Source organism: Salvelinus namaycush, chromosome 15 (assembly GCF_016432855.1).
Source record: "Salvelinus namaycush isolate Seneca chromosome 15, SaNama_1.0, whole genome shotgun sequence".
In the NCBI taxonomy this organism is placed as follows: domain Eukaryota; kingdom Metazoa; phylum Chordata; class Actinopteri; order Salmoniformes; family Salmonidae; genus Salvelinus; species Salvelinus namaycush.
In genome coordinates this window covers 20,626,297-20,646,130 of record NC_052321.1, presented here as the reverse complement: position 1 = coordinate 20,646,130, position 19,834 = coordinate 20,626,297, and the positions used below count along the sequence as shown (strand labels likewise).

The 19,834-nt window shown below is 50.3% G+C and overlaps 1 protein-coding gene across 3 annotated transcripts in view; it reads right to left on the bottom strand.

Annotated features, from left to right (window-relative positions):
• Nucleotides 1–19,834, bottom strand: part of LOC120060290 (SR-related and CTD-associated factor 8-like) — a 73,362-nt gene that overhangs the window by 31,219 nt on the left and 22,309 nt on the right. The gene's annotated exons all lie outside the window — the stretch shown is intronic.

Genomic DNA, 19,834 nt, shown 5'->3' with positions numbered 1-19,834 from the left:
GGGCTGAAGAGCAGTCAGGGAGTATATTAGAGGTATGGGGAGTAGGGTCATGGGGTAGGGCTGAAGAGCAGTCAGGGAGTATATTAGAGGTATGTGGAGTAGGGTCGAAGAGCAGTCAAGGAGTATATAATAGGTATGGGGAATAGGGTCATGTGGTAGGGCTGAAGAGCAGTCAGGGAGTATATAATAGGTATGGGGAGTAGGGTCATGTGGTAGGGCTGAAGAGCAGTCAGGGAGTATATTAGAGGTATGGGGAGTAGGGTCATGGGGTAAGTCTGAAGAGCAGTCAGGGAGTATATTAGAGGTACGGGGAGTAGGGTCATGTGGTAGGGCTGAAGAGCAGTCAGGGAGTATATTAGACGTATGGGGAGTAGGGTCATGGGGTAGGGCTGAAGAGCACAGTCAGGGAGTATATTAGAGGTCTGGGGAGTAGGGTCATTGGGTAAGTCTGAAAAGCAGTCAGGGAGTATATTAGAGGTATGGGGAGTAGGGCCGAAGAGCAGTCATGCAGTATATTAGAGGTATGGGGAGTAGGGTCATGGGGTAGGGCTGAAGAGCAGTCAGGGAGTATATTAGAGGTATGGGGAGTAGGGTCATGTGGTAGGGCTGAAGATCAGTCAGGGAGTATATTAGAGGAATGGGGAGTAGGGTCATGGGGTAGGGCTGAAGAGCAGTCAGGAAGTATATTAGAGGTATGGGGAGTAGGGTCATGGGGTAGGGCTGAAGAGCAGTCAGGGAGTATATTAGAGGTATGGGGAGTAGGGTCGAAGAGCAGTCAGGGAGTGCATTAGAGGTATGGGGAGTAGGGTCATGTGGTAGGGCTGAAGAGCAGTCAGGGAGTACATTAGAGGTATGGGGAGTCGGGTGGAAGAGCAGTCAGGGAGTATATTAGAGGTATGGGGAGTAGGGTCATGTGGTAGGGCTGAAGAGCAGTCAGGGAGTAGATTAGAGGTATGGGGATTAGGGTCATGGGGTAGGGCTGAAGAGCACAGTCAGATAGTATATTAGAGGTATGGGGATTAGGGTCATGGGGTAGGGCTGAAGAGCAGTAAGGGAGTATATTAGAGGTATGGGGAGTAGGGTCATGGGGTAGGGCTGAAGAGCACAGTCAGATAGTATATTAGAGGTATGGGGAGTAGGGTCATGGGGTAAGTCTGAAGAGCAGTCAGGGAGTATATTAGAGGTATGGGGAGTAGGGTCATGGAGTAAGTCTGAAGAGCAGTCAGGGAGTACATTAGAGGTATGGGGAGTAGGGTGGAAGAGCAGTCAGGGAGTATATTAGATGTATGGGGAGTAGGGTCATGGGGTAGGGCTGAAGAGCACAGTCAGGGAGTATATTAGAGGTATGGGGAGTAGGGTCATGTGGTAGGGCTGAAGAGCAGTCAGGGAGTATATTAGAGGTATGGGGAGTAGGGTCATGGGGTAGGTCTGAAGAGCAGTCAGGGAGTATATTAGCCTCCATTATTTATGCTGCAGTAGTTTATGTGTCGGGGGGCTAGGGTCAGTTTGTTATATCTGGAGTACTTCTCCTGTCTTATCCGGTGTCCTGTGTGAATTTAAGTATGCTCTCTCTAAATCTCTCTTTCTCTCTTCTTTCTTTCTCTCTCTCGGAGGACCTGAGCCCTAGGACCATGCCTCAGGACTACCTGGCATGATGACTCCTTGCTGTCCCCAGTCCACCTGGCCGTGCTGCTGCTCCAGTTTCAACTGTTCTGCCTGCTGCTATGGAACCCTGACCTGTTCACCGGACGTGCTACCTGTCCCAGACCTGCTGTTTTCAACTCTCTAGAGACCGCAGGAGCGGTAGAGATACTCTTAATGATCGGCTATGAAAAGCCAACTGACATTTACTCCTGAGGTGCTGACTTGCTGCACCCTCGACAACTACTGTGATTATTATTATTTGAGATTATTATTATTTGACCATGCTGTTCATTTATGAACATTTGAACATCTTGGCCATGTTCTGTTATAATCTCCACCCGGCACAGCCAGAAGAGGACTGGCCACCCCTCATAGCCTGGTTCCTCTCTAGGTTTCTTCCTAGGTTTTGGCCTTTCTAGGGAGTTTTTCCCGAGCCACCGTGCTTCTACACCTGCATTGCTTGCTGTTTGGGGTTTTAGGCTGGGTTTCTGTAGAGCACTTTGAGATATCAGCTGATGTACGAAGGGCTATATAAATACATTTGATTTGATTAGAGGTATGGGGAGTAGGGTCATGTGGTAGGTCTGAAGAGCAGTCAGGGAGTATATTAGAGGTATGGGGAGTAGGGTCATGTGGTAGGGCTGAAGAGCAGTCAGGGAGTATATTAGAGGTATGGGGAGTAGGGTCATGTGGTAGGGCTGAAGAGCAGTCAGGGAGTATATTAGAGGTATGGGGAGTAGGGTCATGTGGTAGGGCTGGAGAGCAGTCAGGGAGTATATTAGAGGTATGGGGAGAAGGGTCATGTGGTAGGGCTGAAGAGCACAGTCAGGGAGTATATTAGAGGTATGGGGAGTAAGGTCATGTGGTAGGGATGAAGAGCAGTCAGGGAGTATATTAGAGGTATGGGGAGTAGGTTCGAAGAGCAGTCAGGGAGTACATTAGAGGTATGGGGAGTAGGGTCATGTGGTAGGGCTGAATATCAGTCAGGGAGTATATTAGAGGAATGGGGAGTAGGGTCATGGGGTAGGGTCGAAGAGCAGTCAGGGAGTATATTAGAGGTATGGGGAGTAGGGTCATGGGGTAAGGCTGAAGAGCACAGTCAGGGAGTATATTAGAGGTACGGGGAGTAGGGTCATGTGGTAGGGCTGAAGAGCAGTCAGGGAGTATATTAGAGGTATGGGGAGTAGGGTCATGTGGTAGGGCTGAAGAGCAGTCAGTCAGGGAGTATATTAGAGGTATGGGGAGTAGGGTCATGGGGTAGGGCTGAAGAGCACAGTCAGGGAGTATATTAGAGGTCTGGGGAGTAGGGTCATTGGGTAAGTCTGAAAAGCAGTCAGGGAGTATATTAGAGGTATGGGGAGTAGGGTCATGGGGTAGGGCTGAAGAGCAGTCAGGGAGTATATTAGAGGTATGGGGAGTAGGGTCATGTGGTAGGGATGAAGAGCAGTCAGGGAGTATATTAGAGGTATGGGGAGAAGGGTCGAAGAGCAGTCAGGGAGTACATTAGAGGTATGGGGAGTAGGGTCATGGGGTAGGGCTGAAGAGCACAGTCAGGGAATATATTAGAGGTCTGGGGAGTAGGGTCATTGGGTAAGTCTGAAAAGCAGTCAGGGAGTATATTAGAGGTATGGGGAGTAGGGTCATGGGGTAGGTCTGAAGGGCAGTCAGGGAGAATATTAGAGGTATGGGGAGTAGGGTCATGTGGTAGGGCTGAAGAGCAGTCAGGGAGTATATTAGAGGTATGGGGAGTAGGGCCATGGGGTAGGGCCGAAGAGCACAGTCAGGGAGTATATTAGAGGTATGGGGAGTAGGGTCATGTGGTAGGGCTGAAGAGCAGTCAGGGAGTATATTAGAGGTATGGGGAGAAGGGTCATGTGGTAGGGCTGAAGAGCACAGTCAGGGAGTATATTAGAGGTATGGGGAGTAGGGTCATGGGGTAGGGATGAAGAGCAGTCAGGGAGTATATTAGAGGTATGGGGAGTAGGTTCGAAGAGCAGTCAGGGAGTACATTAGGGGTATGGGGAGTAGGGTCATGGGGTAGGGCTGAAGAGCAGTCAGGGAGTACATTAGAGGTATGGGGAGTAGGGTCATGGGGTAGGGCTGAAGAGCACAGTCAGGGAGTATATTAGAGGTCTGGGGAGTAGGGTAATTGGGTAAGTCTGAAAAGCAGTCAGGGAGTATATTAGAGGTACGGGGAGTAGGGCCGAAGAGCAGTCAGGGAGTATATTAGAGGTATGGGGAGTAGGGTCATGGGGTAGGGCTGAAGAGCACATTCAGGGAGTATATTAGAGGTCTGGGGAGTAGGGTAATTGGGTAAGTCTGAAAAGCAGTCAGGGAGTATATTAGAGGTATGGGGAGTAGGGCCGAAGAGCAGTCAGGGAGTATATTAGAGGTATGGGGAGTAGGGCCATGGGGTAGGGCTGAAGAGCAGTCAGGGAGTATATTAGAGGTATGGGGAGTAGGTTCGAAGAGCAGTCAGGGAGTACATTAGAGGTATGGGGAGTAGGGTCATGTGGTAGGGCCGAAGAGCAGTCATGCAGTATATTAGAGGTATGGGGAGTAGGGTCATGTGGTAGGGCTGAAGAGCACAGTCAGGGAGTATATTAGAGGTATGGGGAGTAGGGTCATGTGGTAGGGATGAAGAGCAGTCAGGGAGTATATTAGAGGTATGGGGAGTAGGGTCGAAGAGCAGTCAGGGAGTACATTAGGGGTATGGGGAGTAGGGTCATGTGGTAGGGATGAAGATCAGTCAGGGAGTACATTAGGGGTATGGGGAGGAGGGTCATGTGGTAGGGATGAAGATCAGTCAGGGAGTATATTAGAGGAATGGGGAGTAGGGTCATGGGGTAGGGCTGAAGAGCACAGTCAGGGAGTATATTAGAGGTATGGGGAGTAGGGTCATGGGGTAGGGCTGAAGAGCAGAAAGGGAGTATATTAGAGGTATGGGGAGTAGGGTCGAAGAGCAGTCAGGGAGTATATTAGAGGTACGGGGAGTAGGGTCATGTGGTAGGGCTGAAGAGCAGAAAGGGAGTATATTAGAGGTATGGGGAGTAGGGTCGAAGAGCAGTCAGGGAGTACATTAGAGGTACGGGGAATAGGGTCATGTGGTAGGTCTGAAGAGCAGTCAGGGAGTATATTAGAGGTACGGGGAATAGGGTCATGGGGTAGGTCTGAAGAGCAGTCAGGGAGTATATTAGAGGTATGGGGAGTAGGGTCATGGGGTAGGGCTGAAGAGCAGTCAGGGAGTATATTAGAGGTATGGGGAGTAGGGTCATGGGGTAGGGCTGAAGAGCACAGTCAGGGAGTATATTAGAGGTCTGGGGAGTAGGGTCATTGGGTAACTCTGAAAAGCAGTCAGGGAGTATATTAGAGGTATGGGGAGTAGGGTCGAAGAGCAGTCAGGGAGTATATTAGAGGTATGGGGAGTAGGGTCATTGGGTAAGTCTGAAAAGCAGTCAGGGAGTATATTAGAGGTATGGGGAGTAGGGTCATGGGGTAGGTCTGAAGGGCAGTCAGGGAGAATATTAGAGGTATGGGGAGTAGGGTAATGTGGTAGGGCTGAAGAGCAGTCAGGGAGTATATTAGAGGTATGGGGAGTAGGGTCATGTGGTAGGGCTGAAGAGCAGTCAGGGAGTATATTAGAGGTATGGGGAGAAGGGTCATGTGGTAGGGCTGAAGAGCACAGTCAGGGAGTATATTAGAGGTATGGGGAGTAGGGTCATGTGGTAGGGATGAAGAGCAGTCAGGGAGTATATTAGAGGTATGGGGAGTAGGGTCGAAGAGCAGTCAGGGAGTACATTAGAGGTATGGGGAGTAGGGTCATGTGGTAAGGCTGAAGATCAGTCAGGGAGTATATTAGAGGAATGGGGAGTAGGGTCATGGGGTAGGGTCGAAGAGCAGTCAGGGAGTATATTAGAGGTATGGGGAGTAGGGTCATGGGGTAAGGCTGAAGAGCACAGTCAGGGAGTATATTAGAGGTACGGGGAGTAGGGTCATGTGGTAGGGCTGAAGAGCAGTCAGGGAGTATATTAGAGGTATGGGGAGTAGGGTCATTGGGTAAGTCTGAAGAGCAGTCAGGGAGTATATTAGAGGTATGGTGAGTAGGGTCATGGGGTAGGGCTGAAGAGCACAGTCAGGGAGTATATTAGAGGTCTGGGGAGTAGGGTCATTGGGTAAGTCTGAAAAGCAGTCAGGGAGTATATTAGAGGTATGGGGAGTAGGGTCATGGGGTAGGGCTGAAGAGCAGTCAGGGAGTATATTAGAGGTATGGGGAGTAGGGTCATGTGGTAGGGATGAAGAGCAGTCAGGGAGTATATTAGAGGTATGGGGAGTAGGGTCATGTGGTAGGGATGAAGAGCAGTCAGGGAGTATATTAGAGGTATGGGGAGAAGGGTCGAAGAGCAGTCAGGGAGTACATTAGAGGTATGGGGAGTAGGGTCATGGGGTAGGGCTGAAGAGCACAGTCAGGGAATATATTAGAGGTCTGGGGAGTAGGGTCATTGGGTAAGTCTGAAAAGCAGTCAGGGAGTATATTAGAGGTATGGGGAGTAGGGTCATGGGGTAGGTCTGAAGGGCAGTCAGGGAGAATATTAGAGGTATGGGGAGTAGGGTCATGTGGTAGGGCTGAAGAGCAGTCAGGGAGTATATTAGAGGTATGGGGAGTAGGGCCATGGGGTAGGGCCGAAGAGCACAGTCAGGGAGTATATTAGAGGTATGGGGAGTAGGGTCATGTGGTAGGGCTGAAGAGCAGTCAGGGAGTATATTAGAGGTATGGGGAGAAGGGTCATGTGGTAGGGCTGAAGAGCACAGTCAGGGAGTATATTAGAGGTATGGGGAGTAGGGTCATGGGGTAGGGATGAAGAGCAGTCAGGGAGTATATTAGAGGTATGGGGAGTAGGTTCGAAGAGCAGTCAGGGAGTACATTAGGGGTATGGGGAGTAGGGTCATGGGGTAGGGCTGAAGAGCAGTCAGGGAGTACATTAGAGGTATGGGGAGTAGGGTCATGGGGTAGGGCTGAAGAGCACAGTCAGGGAGTATATTAGAGGTCTGGGGAGTAGGGTAATTGGGTAAGTCTGAAAAGCAGTCAGGGAGTATATTAGAGGTACGGGGAGTAGGGCCGAAGAGCAGTCAGGGAGTATATTAGAGGTATGGGGAGTAGGGTCATGGGGTAGGGCTGAAGAGCACATTCAGGGAGTATATTAGAGGTCTGGGGAGTAGGGTAATTGGGTAAGTCTGAAAAGCAGTCAGGGAGTATATTAGAGGTATGGGAAGTAGGGCCGAAGAGCAGTCAGGGAGTATATTAGAGGTATGGGGAGTAGGGCCATGGGGTAGGGCTGAAGAGCAGTCAGGGAGTATATTAGAGGTATGGGGAGTAGGTTCGAAGAGCAGTCAGGGAGTACATTAGAGGTATGGGGAGTAGGGTCATGTGGTAGGGCCGAAGAGCAGTCATGCAGTATATTAGAGGTATGGGGAGTAGGGTCATGTGGTAGGGCTGAAGAGCACAGTCAGGGAGTATATTAGAGGTATGGGGAGTAGGGTCATGTGGTAGGGATGAAGAGCAGTCAGGGAGTATATTAGAGGTATGGGGAGTAGGGTCGAAGAGCAGTCAGGGAGTACATTAGGGGTATGGGGAGTAGGGTCATGTGGTAGGGATGAAGATCAGTCAGGGAGTACATTAGGGGTATGGGGAGGAGGGTCATGTGGTAGGGATGAAGATCAGTCAGGGAGTATATTAGAGGAATGGGGAGTAGGGTCATGGGGTAGGGCTGAAGAGCACAGTCAGGGAGTATATTAGAGGTATGGGGAGTAGGGTCATGGGGTAGGGCTGAAGAGCAGAAAGGGAGTATATTAGAGGTATGGGGAGTAGGGTCGAAGAGCAGTCAGGGAGTATATTAGAGGTACGGGGAGTAGGGTCATGTGGTAGGGCTGAAGAGCAGAAAGGGAGTATATTAGAGGTATGGGGAGTAGGGTCGAAGAGCAGTCAGGGAGTACATTAGAGGTACGGGGAATAGGGTCATGTGGTAGGTCTGAAGAGCAGTCAGGGAGTATATTAGAGGTACGGGGAATAGGGTCATGGGGTAGGTCTGAAGAGCAGTCAGGGAGTATATTAGAGGTATGGGGAGTAGGGTCATGGGGTAGGGCTGAAGAGCAGTCAGGGAGTATATTAGAGGTATGGGGAGTAGGGTCATGGGGTAGGGCTGAAGAGCACAGTCAGGGAGTATATAAGAGGTCTGGGGAGTAGGGTCATTGGGTAACTCTGAAAAGCAGTCAGGGAGTATATTAGAGGTATGGGGAGTAGGGTCGAAGAGCAGTCAGGGAGTATATTAGAGGTATGGGGAGTAGGGTCATTGGGTAAGTCTGAAAAGCAGTCAGGGAGTATATTAGAGGTATGGGGAGTAGGGTCATGGGGTAGGTCTGAAGGGCAGTCAGGGAGAATATTAGAGGTATGGGGAGTAGGGTAATGTGGTAGGGCTGAAGAGCAGTCAGGGAGTATATTAGAGGTATGGGGAGTAGGGTCATGTGGTAGGGCTGAAGAGCAGTCAGGGAGTATATTAGAGGTATGGGGAGAAGGGTCATGTGGTAGGGCTGAAGAGCACAGTCAGGGAGTATATTAGAGGTATGGGGAGTAGGGTCATGTGGTAGGGATGAAGAGCAGTCAGGGAGTATATTAGAGGTATGGGGAGTAGGGTCGAAGAGCAGTCAGGGAGTACATTAGAGGTATGGGGAGTAGGGTCATGTGGTAAGGCTGAAGATCAGTCAGGGAGTATATTAGAGGAATGGGGAGTAGGGTCATGGGGTAGGGTCGAAGAGCAGTCAGGGAGTATATTAGAGGTATGGGGAGTAGGGTCATGGGGTAAGGCTGAAGAGCACAGTCAGGGAGTATATTAGAGGTACGGGGAGTAGGGTCATGTGGTAGGGCTGAAGAGCAGTCAGGGAGTATATTAGAGGTATGGGGAGTAGGGTCATTGGGTAAGTCTGAAAAGCAGTCAGGGAGTATATTAGAGGTATGGGGAGTAGGGCCGAAGAGCAGTCATGCAGTATATTAGAGGTATGGGGAGTAGGGTCATGGGGTAGGGCTGAAGAGCAGTCAGGGAGTATATTAGAGGTATGGGGAGTAGATTCGAAGAGCAGTCAGGCAGTATATTAGAGGTCTGGGGAGTAGGGTCATTGGGTAAGTCTGAAAAGCAGTCAGGGAGTATATTAGAGGTATGGGGAGTAGGGGCGAAGAGCAGTAAGGGAGTATATTAGAGGCATGGGGAGTAGGGTCATGTGGTGGGCTGAAGATCAGTCAGGGAGTATATTAGAGGAATGGGGAGTAGGGTCATGGGGTAGGGTCGAAGAGCAGTCAGGGAGTATATTAGAGGAATGGGGAGTAGGGTCATGGGGTAGGGTCGAAGAGCTGTCAGGGAGTACATTAGAGGTATGGGGAGTAGGGTCATGTGGTGGGTTGAAGATCAGTCAGGGAGTATATTAGAGGAATGGGGAGTAGGGTCATGGGGTAGGGTCGAAGAGCAGTCAGGGAGTATATTAGAGGTATGGGGAGTAGGGTCATGGGGTAAGGCTAAAGAGCACAGTCAGGGAATATATTAGAGGTACGGGGAGTAGGGTCATGTGGTAGGGCTGAAGAGCAGTCAGGGAGTATATTAGAGGTATGGGGAGTAGGGTCATGGGGTAGGGCTGAAGAGCACAGTCAGGGAGTATATTAGAGGTCTGGGGAGTAGGGTCATTGGGTAACTCTGAAAAGCAGTCAGGGAGTATATTAGAGGTATGGGGAGTAGGGCCGAAGAGCAGTCATGCAGTATATTAGAGGTATGGGGAGTAGGGTCATGGGGTAGGGCTGAAGAGCAGTCAGGGAGTATATTAGAGGTATGGGGAGTAGGGTCGAAGAGCAGTCAGGGAGTACATTAGAGGTATGGGGAGTAGGGTCATGTGGTAGGGCTGAAGATCAGTCAGGGAGTATATTAGAGGAATGGGGAGTAGGGTCATGGGGTAGGGTCGAAGAGCAGTCAGGGAGTATAGTAGAGGTATGGGGAGTAGGGTCATTGGGTAAGTCTGAAAAGCAGTCAGGGAGTATATTAGAGGTATGGGGAGTAGGGTCATGTGGTAGGGCTGAAGAGCAGTCAGGGATTATATTAGAGGTATGGGGAGTAGGGTCATGTGGTAGGGCTGAAGAGCAGTCAGGGAGTATATTAGAGGTATGGGGAGAAGGGTCATGTGGTAGGGCTGAAGAGCACAGTCAGGGAGTATATTAGAGGTATGGGGAGTAGGGTCATGTGGTAGGGCTGAAGAGCAGTCAGGGAGTATATTAGAGGTATGGGGAGTAGGGTCATGTGGTAGGGCTGAAGAGCAGTCAGGGAGTATATTAGAGGTATGGGGAGTAGGGTCATGTGGTAGGGATGAAGAGCAGTCAGGGAGTATATTAGAGGTATGGGGAGTAGGGTCGAAGAGCAGTCAGGGAGTATATTAGAGGTATGGGGAGTAGGGTCATGTGGTAAGGCTGAAGATCAGTCAGGGAGTATATTAGAGGAATGGGGAGTAGGGTCATGGGGTAGGGTCGAAGAGCAGTCAGGGAGTATATTAGAGGCATGGGGAGTAGGTTCATGTGGTAGGGCTGAAGAGCAGTCAGGGAGTATATTAGAGGTATGGGGAGTAGGGTCATTGGGTAAGGCTGAAGAGCACAGTCAGGGAGTATATTAGAGGTACGGGAGGTAGGGTCATGTGGTAGGGCTGAAGAGCAGTCAGGGAGTATATTTGAGGTATGGGGAGTAGGGTCATTGGGTAAGTCTGAAAAGCAGTCAGGGAGTATATTAGAGGTATGGGAAGTAGGGCCGAAGAGCAGTCATGCAGTATATTAGAGGTATGGGGAGTAGGGTCATGGGGTAGGGCTGAAGAGCAGTCAGGGAGTATATTAGAGGTATGGGGAGTAGATTCGAAGAGCAGTCAGGCAGTATATTAGAGGTCTGGGGAGTAGGGTCATTGGGTAAGTCTGAAAAGCAGTCAGGGAGTATATTAGAGGTATGGAGAGTAGGGGCGAAGAGCAGTAAGGGAGTATATTAGAGGTATGGGGAGTAGGGTCATGTGGTGGGCTGAAGATCAGTCAGGGAGTATATTAGAGGAATGGGGAGTAGGGTCATGGGGTAGGGTCGAAGAGCAGTCAGGGAGTAGGGGCGAAGAGCAGTAAGGGAATATATTAGAGGTACGGGGAGTAGGGTCATGTGGTAGGGCTGAAGAGCAGTCAGGGAGTATATTGGAGGTATGGGGAGTAGGGTCATGTGGTAGGGCTGAAGAGCAGTCAGGGAGTATATTAGAGGTATGGGTAGTAGGGTCGAAGAGCAGTCAGGGAGTATATTAGAGGTATGGGGAGAAGGGTCATGGGGTAAGGCTAAAGAGCACAGTCAGGGAATATATTAGAGGTACGGGGAGTAGGGTCATGTGGTAGGGCTGAAGAGCAGTCAGGGAGTATATTAGAGGTATGGGGAGTAGGGTCATGTGGTAAGGCTGAAGATCAGTCAGGGAGTATATTAGAGGAATGGGGAGTAGGGTCATGGGGTAGGGTCGAAGAGCACAGTCAGGGAGTATATTAGAGGTATGGGGAGTAGGGTCATGTGGTAGGGATGAAGAGCAGTCAGGGAGTATATTAGAGGTATGGGGAGTAGGGTCATGTGGTAGGGATGAAGAGCAGTCAGGGAGTATATTAGAGGTATGGGGAGTAGGGTCATGTGGTAAGGCTGAAGATCAGTCAGGGAGTATATTAGAGGAATGGGGAGTAGGGTCATGGGGTAGGGCTGAAGAGCACAGTCAGGGAGTATATTAGAGGAATGGGGAGTAGGGTCATGGGGTAGGGCTGAAGATCAGTCAGGGAGTATATTAGAGGAATGGGGAGTAGGGTCATGGGGTAGGGTCGAAGAGCAGTCAGGGAGTATATTAGAGGAATGGGGAGTAGGGTCATGGGGTAGGGCTGAAGATCAGTCAGGGAGTATATTAGAGGAATGGGGAGTAGGGTCATGGGGTAGGGTCGAAGAGCAGTCAGGGAGTACATTAGAGGTATGGGGAGTAGGGTCATGTGGTAAGGCTGAAGATCAGTCAGGGAGTATATTAGAGGAATGGGGAGTAGGGTCATGGGGTAGGGTCGAAGAGCAGTCAGGGAGTATATTAGAGGTATGGGGAGTAGGGTCATGTGGTAAGGCTGAAGATCAGTCAGGGAGTATATTAGAGGAATTGGGAGTAGGGTCATGGGGTAGGGTCGAAGAGCAGTCAGGGCGTACATTAGAGGTATGGGGAGTAGGGTCATGTGGTAGGGATGAAGAGCAGTCAGGGAGTATATTAGAGGTATGGGGAGTAGGGTCGAAGAGCAGTCAGGGAGTATATTAGAGGTATGGGGAGTAGGGTCATGTGGTAAGGCTGAAGATCAGTCAGGGAGTATATTAGAGGAATGGGGAGTAGGGTCATGGGGTAGGGTCGAAGAGCAGTCAGGGAGTACATTAGAGGTATGGGGAGTAGGGTCATGTGGTAAGGCTGAAGATCAGTCAGGGAGTATATTAGAGGAATGGGGAGTAGGGTCATGGGGTAGGGTCGAAGAGCAGTCAGGGAGTATATTAGAGGTATGGGGAGTAGGGTCATGGGGTAGGGCTGAAGAGCACAGTCAGGGAGTATATTAGAGGTACGGGGAGTAGGGTCATGTGGTAGGGCTGAAGAGCAGTCAGGGAGTATATTAGAGGTATGGGGACTAGGGTCGAAGAGCACAGTCAGGGAGTATATTAGAGGTACGGGGAGTAGGGTCATGGGGAAAGGCTGAAGAGCACAGTCAGGGAGTATATTAGAGGTACGGGGAGTAGGGTCATGTGGTAGGGCTGAAGAGCAGTCAGGGAGTATATTAGAGGTATGGGGAGTAGGGTCATTGGGTAAGTCTGAAAAGCAGTCAGGGAGTATATTAGAGGTATGGGGAGTAGGGCCGAAGAGCAGTCATGCAGTATATTAGAGGTATGGGGAGTAGGGTCATGGGGTAGGGCTGAAGAGCAGTCAGGGAGTATATTAGAGGTATGGGGAATAGATTCGAAGAGCAGTCAGGGAGTATATTAGAGGTATGGGGAATAGATTCGAAGAGCAGTCAGGGAGTATATTAGAGGTATGGGGAGTAGGGTCGAAGAGCAGTCAGGGAGTACATTAGAGGTATGGGGAGTAGGGTCATGTGGTAGGGCTGAAGATCAGTCAGGGAGTATATTAGAGGAATGGGGAGTAGGGTCATGGGGTAGGGTCGAAGAGCAGTCAGGGAGTATATTAGAGGTATGGGGAGTAGGGTCATGGGGTAAGGCTGAAGAGCACAGTCAGGGAGTATATTAGAGGTACGGGGAGTAGGTTCGAAGAGCAGTCAGGGAGTATATTAGAGGTATGGGGAGTAGGGTCATGGGGTAGGGCTGAAGAGCAGTCAGGGAGTATATTAGAGGTCTGGGGAGTAGGGTCATTGGGTAAGTCTGAAAAGCAGTCAGGGAGTATATTAGAGGTATGGGGAGTAGGGTCATGGGGTAGGGCTGAAGAGCAGTCATGCAGTATATTAGAGGTATGGGGAGTAGGGTCATGTGGTAGGGCTGAAGAGCAGTCAGGGAGTATATTAGAGGTATGGGGAGTAGGGTCATGGGGTAGGGCTGAAGAGCACAGTCAGGGAGTATATTAGAGTTATGGGGAATAGGGTCATGGGGTAGGGCTGAAGAGCAGTCAGGGAGTATATTAGAGGTATGGGGAGTAGGGTCATGGGGTAGGGCTGAAGAGCAGTACAGGGAGTATAATTAGAGGTATTGGGGGAAGTAGGGGTCATGGGGTATGGCTGAAGAGCAGGTCAGGGAGTATATTAGAGGTATAAGGGAGTAGGGTCATGGGGTAGGGCTGAAGAACGTGCAGGTCAGGGGAGTATATTAGTAGGGTATGGGGAATAGGGTCATGGGGTAAGGGCTGAAGAGCTACAGTCAGGGAGTTATATTAGAGGTCTGGGGAGTAGGGTGCGTTGGGTAAAGTCTGAACGAAGGCAGTCAGGGAGTATACTAGAGGTTATGGTGGAGTATGGTGCCGAGTAGAGTGGGCAGTCCTGCAGTTATATTAGAGGTAATGTGGTAGTAGGGTCATGTGCGTAGGAGCTGAAGAGCAGTCAGGGAGTATAGTTAGAGGTAATGGGAGTAGGGTCATGGGGTATGGTGGGCTGAAGAGCACAGTCAGGGAGTATATTAGAGCTTATGGGGAATAAAGGGGCTCATTGGGTGGTGGGAGGGGGTGGCTGAAGAGCAGTCAGGGAGTAATCTTACGAGGTATGGGGAGTAGGGTCATGGGGTAGGGCTGAAGAGCATCACAGTCAAGGAGAGTATATAGAGGTCTGGGGAGTAGGTCATGGTAACTCTGAAAAGCAGTCAGGGAGTATATTAGAGGTATGGGAGTAGGGTCGAAGAGCAGTCAGGAGTATTTAGAGGTATGGGAGTAGGTCATTGGGTAAGTCTGAAGCAGTCAGGGAGTATATTAGAGGTATGGGAGATAGGGTCATGGGTAGGTCTGAAGGGCTCAGGATATATTAGAGGTATGGGGAGTAGGGTCATGTGGTAGGGCTGAGAGCGCAGTCAGGGAGTATTAGAGTATGGGGAGTAGGGTCATGTGTAGGGCTGAAGCAGTCAGGGAGTATATTAAGGTATGGGGAGAAGGTCATGTGGTAGGGCTGAAGAGCACGTCAGGGAGTATATAGAGGTAGGGGTGGGAGTAGGGTCATGTGTAGGGATAGAGAGCAGTCAGGGAGTATATTAGAGGTATGGGGAGTAGGGTCGAAGAGCAGTCAGGAGTAATTAGAGGTATGGGGAGTAGGGTCATGTGTAGGCTGAAGATCTCAGGGAGTATATAAGAGGAATGGGGAGTAGGGTCATGGGTAGGTCGAAGAGCAGTCAGGAGTTATTAGAGGTATGGGGAGTAGGTCATGGGGTAAGGCTGAAGGCACGTCAGGGAGTATATTAGAGGTAGGGGAGTAGGGTCATGTGGTAGGGCTGAAGAGCAGTCAGGGAGTATATTAGAGGTATGGGGAGTAGGGTCATTGGGTAGGTCTAAAAGCAGTCAGGGAGTATATTAGAGGTATGGGGAGTAGGTCCGAAGAGCAGTCAGAGTATATTAGAGGTATGGGGAGTAGGGTCATGGGGTAGGGCTGAAGAGCAGTCAGGGAGTATATTAGAGGTATGGGGAGTAGGTATTCGAAGAGCAGTCAGGAGTATATTAGAGGTTGGGAGTAGGGTCATTGGGTAGTCTGAAGAGCAGTCAGGGAGTATATTAGAGGTATGGGAGTAGGGCGAAGAGCAGTAAGAGTTATTAGGATGGGGAGTAGGGTCATGTGGTGGGCTGAAGACAGTCAGGGAGTATATTAGAGGTAATGGGAGTAGGGTCATGGGTAGGGTCGAAGAGCAGTCAGGGAGTATATTAGAGGTGGGGAGTAGGTCATGGGGTAGGGTCGAAGACGTCAGGGATTAATTAGAGTATGGGGAGTAGGGTCATGTGTGGTGAAGATCATCAGGAGTATATAGAGGATGGGAGTAGGGTCATGGGGTAGGGTCGAAGAGCAGTCGGGGAGTATTTAGAGGTATGGGGAGTAGGGTCATGGGTACTAAAGAGCAGTCAGGAGATATATTAGAGGTAGGGGAGTAGGGTCAGTGGTAGGGCTGAAGAGCAGTCAGGGAGTATATTAGAGGTATGGGGAGTAGGGTCATGGGGTAGGCTGAAGCAGCAGTCAGGGAGTATATTAGAGGTTGGGGAGTAGGTCTGGTACTTGAAAGCAGTCAGGGGTATATTAAGGGAGGAGTAGGCGAGACAGTATGAGTATATTGAGGTATGGAGTAGGGTCATGGGGTAGGGCTGAAGAGCAGTCAGGGAGTATTTAGAGGTATGGGAGTAGGGTCGAAGAGCAGTCAGGGAGTAATTAGAGGTATGGGGAGTAGGGTCATGGTAGGCGAAGACAGTCAGGGAGTATATTAGAGGTATGGGGAGTAGGGTCATGTGGTAGGTGAAGAGCAGTCAGGGAGTATATTAGAGGTATGGGGAGTAGGGTCATGGGTAGCTGAAGACAGTCAGGGAGTATATTAGAGGTATGGGGATAGTCATGGGTAGGGCTGAAGAGCAGTCAGGGATTATATTAGAGGTATGGGGATTAGGTCATGTGTAGGGCTGAAGAGCAGTCAGGGAGTATATTAGAGGTATGGAGAAGGGCCATGTGGTAGGGTGAAGAGCACAGTCAGGGAGTATATTAGAGGTATGGGGATAGGGTCATGTGGTAGGGCTGAAGAGGCAGTCAGGGAGTATATTAGAGGTTGGGAGTAGGGTCATGTGGTAGGCTGAAGACAGTCAGGGAGTATATTAGAGGTATGGGGAGTAGGTCATTGGTAGGGAAGAGCAGTCAGGGAGTATATTAGAGGTATGGGGAGTAGGGTCGAGAGAGCGTCAGGGAGTATATTAAGTTATGGGGAGTAGGGTCATGTGGTAGCTGAAGATCAGTCAGGAGTATATTAAGGAATGGGGAGTAGGGTCATGGGTAGGGTCGAAGACAGTCAGGGAGTATATTAGAGGTATGGGGAGTAGGTCATGTGGTAGGGCTGAGAGCAGTCAGGGAGTATATTAGAGGTATGGGGAGTAGGGTCATGGGTAGGCTGAAGAGCACGTCAGGGAGTATATTAGAGGTAGGAGGTAGGGTCATGTGGTAGGCTGAAGAGCAGTCAGGGATTATATTAGAGGTATGGGGAGTAGGGTCATTGGTAGTCTGAAAAGCAGTCAGGGATTATATTAGAGGTATGGGAAGTAGTGGCCGAAGAGCAGTCAGAGTATATTAGAGGTATGGAGTAGGGTCATGGGGTAGGGCTGAAGAGCAGTCAGGGAGTATATTAGAGGTATGGGAGTAGATTCGAAGAGCAGTCAGGAGTATATTAGAGTCTGGGAGTAGGGTCATGGGTAAGTCTGAAGACCAGTCAGGGAGTATATTAGAGGTTGGAGAGTAGGGGCGAAGAGGCAGTAAGGAGTATATTGAGGTATGGGAGTAGGGTCATGTGGTGGGCTGAAGACAGTCAGGAGTATATTAGAGGTATGGGGAGTAGGGTCATGGGTAGGGAGTCGAAGAGCAGTCAGGGGTTAGGGGCGAAGAGCAGTAGGGAATATATAGAGGTAGGGAGTAGGTCATGTGTAGGGCTGAAGAGCAGTTCAGGGAGTATATTGAGGTATGGGGAGTAGGGTCATGTGGTAGGGCGAAAGCAGTCGGGAGTATATTAGAGGTATGGTTAGTAGGGTCGAAGAGCAGTCAGGGAGTATATTAGAGGTATGGGGAGGGTCATGGGGTAGGCTAAAGAGCACAGTCAGGAGATAATTAGGAGTAGGGGAGTAGGTCATGTGGTAGCTAGAGGCAGTCAGGGAGTATATTAGAGGTATGGGGAGTAGGGTCATGTGGTAGGCTGAAGACAGTCAGGGAGTATTAGAGGATGGGAGTAGGGTCATGGGGTAGGGTCGAAGAGCAAGTCAGGAGTATATTAAGGTATGGGGAGTAGGGTCATGTGTAGGGTGAAGAGCAGTCAGGGAGTATATTAGAGGTATGGGGAGTAGGGTCATGGGTAGGGATGAAGAGCAGTCAGGAGTATATTAGAGGTATGGAGTAGGGTCATGTGGTAGGCTGAAAGTCAGGGAGTATATTAGAGGAATGGGGAGTAGGGTCATGGGGTAGGGCTGAAGAGCACAGTCAGGAGTATATTAGAGGTATGGGGATAGGTCATGGGTAGGTAGGGCTGAGGAGCAGTCAGGGAGTATATTAGAGGTATGGAGGAGTAGGGTCATGTGGTAGGGCTGAAGAGCAGTCAGGGAATATATTAGAGGTATGGGGAGTAGGGTCTTGGGTAGGGCTGAAGAGCAGTCAGGGAGTATATTAGAGGTATGGGGAGTAGGGTCTTGGGGTAGGGCTGAAAGAGCACAGTCGGAGTATATTAGAGGTATGGGGAAGTAGGGTCATGGGGTAGGGCTGAAGAGCAGCCAGGGAGTATATTAGAGGTATGGGGAGTAGGGTCATGTGTAGGGCTGAAGAGCAGTCAGGGAGTATATTAGAGGTATGGGGAGTAGGGTCATGGGGTAGGGCTGAAGAGCAGTCAGGGAGTATATTAGAGGTATGGGGAGTAGGGTCATGTGGTAGGGCTGAAGAGCACAGTCAGGGAGTATATTAGAGGTATGGGGAGTAGGGTCATGGGGTAGGGCTGAAGAGCAGTCAGGGAGTATATAATAGGTATGGGGAGTAGGGTCATGGGATAGGTTTGAAGAGCAGTCAGGGAGCATATTAGAGGTATGGGGAGTAGGGTCATGTGGTAGGGCCGAAGAGCAGTCAGGGAGTATATTAGAGGTATGGGGAGTAGGGTCGAAGAGCAGCCAGGGAGTGTATTAGAGGTATGGGGAGTAGGGTCATGTGGTAGGGCTGAAGAGCAGTCAGGGAGTATATTAGAGGTATGGGGAGTAGGGTCGAAGAGCAGTCAGGGAGTACATTAGAGGTATGGGGAGTAGGGCCGAAGAGCAGTAGTGCAGTATATTAGAGGTATGGGGAGTAGGGTCATGGGGTAGAGCTGAAGAGCAGTCAGGGAGTATATTAGAGGAATGGGGAGTAGGGTCATGTGGTAGGGTTGAAGAGCAGTCATGGAGTATATTAGAGGTATGGGGAGTAGGGTCATGGGGTAAGGCTGAAGAGCACAGTCAGGGAGTATATTAGAGGTACGGGGAGTAGGGTCATGTGGTAGGGTTGAAGAGCAGTCAGGGAGTATATTAGAGGTATGGGGAGTAGGGTCACGGGGTAGGGCTGAAGAGCAGTCAGGGAGTATATTAGAGGTATGGGGAGTAGGGTCATGTGGTAGGGCTGAAGAGCAGTCAGGGAGTATATTAGAGGTATGGGGAGTAGGGCCATGGGGTAGGGCTGAAGAGCACAGTCAGGGAGTATATTAGAGGTATGGGGAGTAGGGTCATGTGGTAGGGCTGAAGAGCAGTCAGGGAGTATATTAGAGGTATGGGGAGTAGGGTCATGGGGTAGGGCTGAAGAGCAGCCAGGGAGTATATTAGAGGTATGGGGAGTACGGTCATGTGGTAGGGCTGAAGAGCAGTCAGGGAGTATATTAGAGGTATGGGGAGTAGGGCCATGGGGTAGGGCTGAAGAGCACAGTCAGGGAGTATATTAGAGGTATGGGGAGTAGGGTCATGGGGTAGGGCTGAAGAGCAGTCAGGGAGTATATTAGAGGTATGGGGAGTAGGGTCATGGGGTAGGGCTGAAGAGCAGTCAGGGAGTATATTAGAGGTATGGGGAGTAGGGTCATGGGGTAGGGCTGAAGAGCAGTCAGGGAGTATATTAGAGGTATGGGGAGTAGGGTCATGTGGTAGGGCTGAAGAGCACAGTCAGGGAGTATATTAGAGGTATGGGGAGTAGGGTCATGGGGTAGGGCTGAAGAGCAGTCAGGGAGTATATAATAGGTATGGGGAGTAGGGTCATGGGATAGGTTTGAAGAGCAGTCAGGGAGCATATTAGAGGTATGGGGAGTAGGGTCATGTGGTAGGGCCGAAGAGCAGTCAGGGAGTATATTAGAGGTATGGGGAGTAGGGTCGAAGAGCAGCCAGGGAGTGTATTAGAGGTATGGGGAGTAGGGTCATGTGGTAGGGCTGAAGAGCAGTCAGGGAGTATATTAGAGGTATGGGGAGTAGGGTCGAAGAGCAGTCAGGGAGTACATTAGAGGTATGGGGAGTAGGGCCGAAGAGCAGTAGTGCAGTATATTAGAGGTATGGGGAGTAGGGTCATGGGGTAGAGCTGAAGAGCAGTCAGGGAGTATATTAGAGGAATGGGGAGTAGGGTCATGTGGTAGGGTTGAAGAGCAGTCATGGAGTATATTAGAGGTATGGGGAGTAGGGTCATGGGGTAAGGCTGAAGAGCACAGTCAGGGAGTATATTAGAGGTACGGGGAGTAGGGTCATGTGGTAGGGTTGAAGAGCAGTCAGGGAGTATATTAGAGGTATGGGGAGTAGGGTCACGGGGTAGGGCTGAAGAGCAGTCAGGGAGTATATTAGAGGTATGGGGAGTAGGGTCATGTGGTAGGGCTGAAGAGCAGTCAGGGAGTATATTAGAGGTATGGGGAGTAGGGCCATGGGGTAGGGCTGAAGAGCACAGTCAGGGAGTATATTA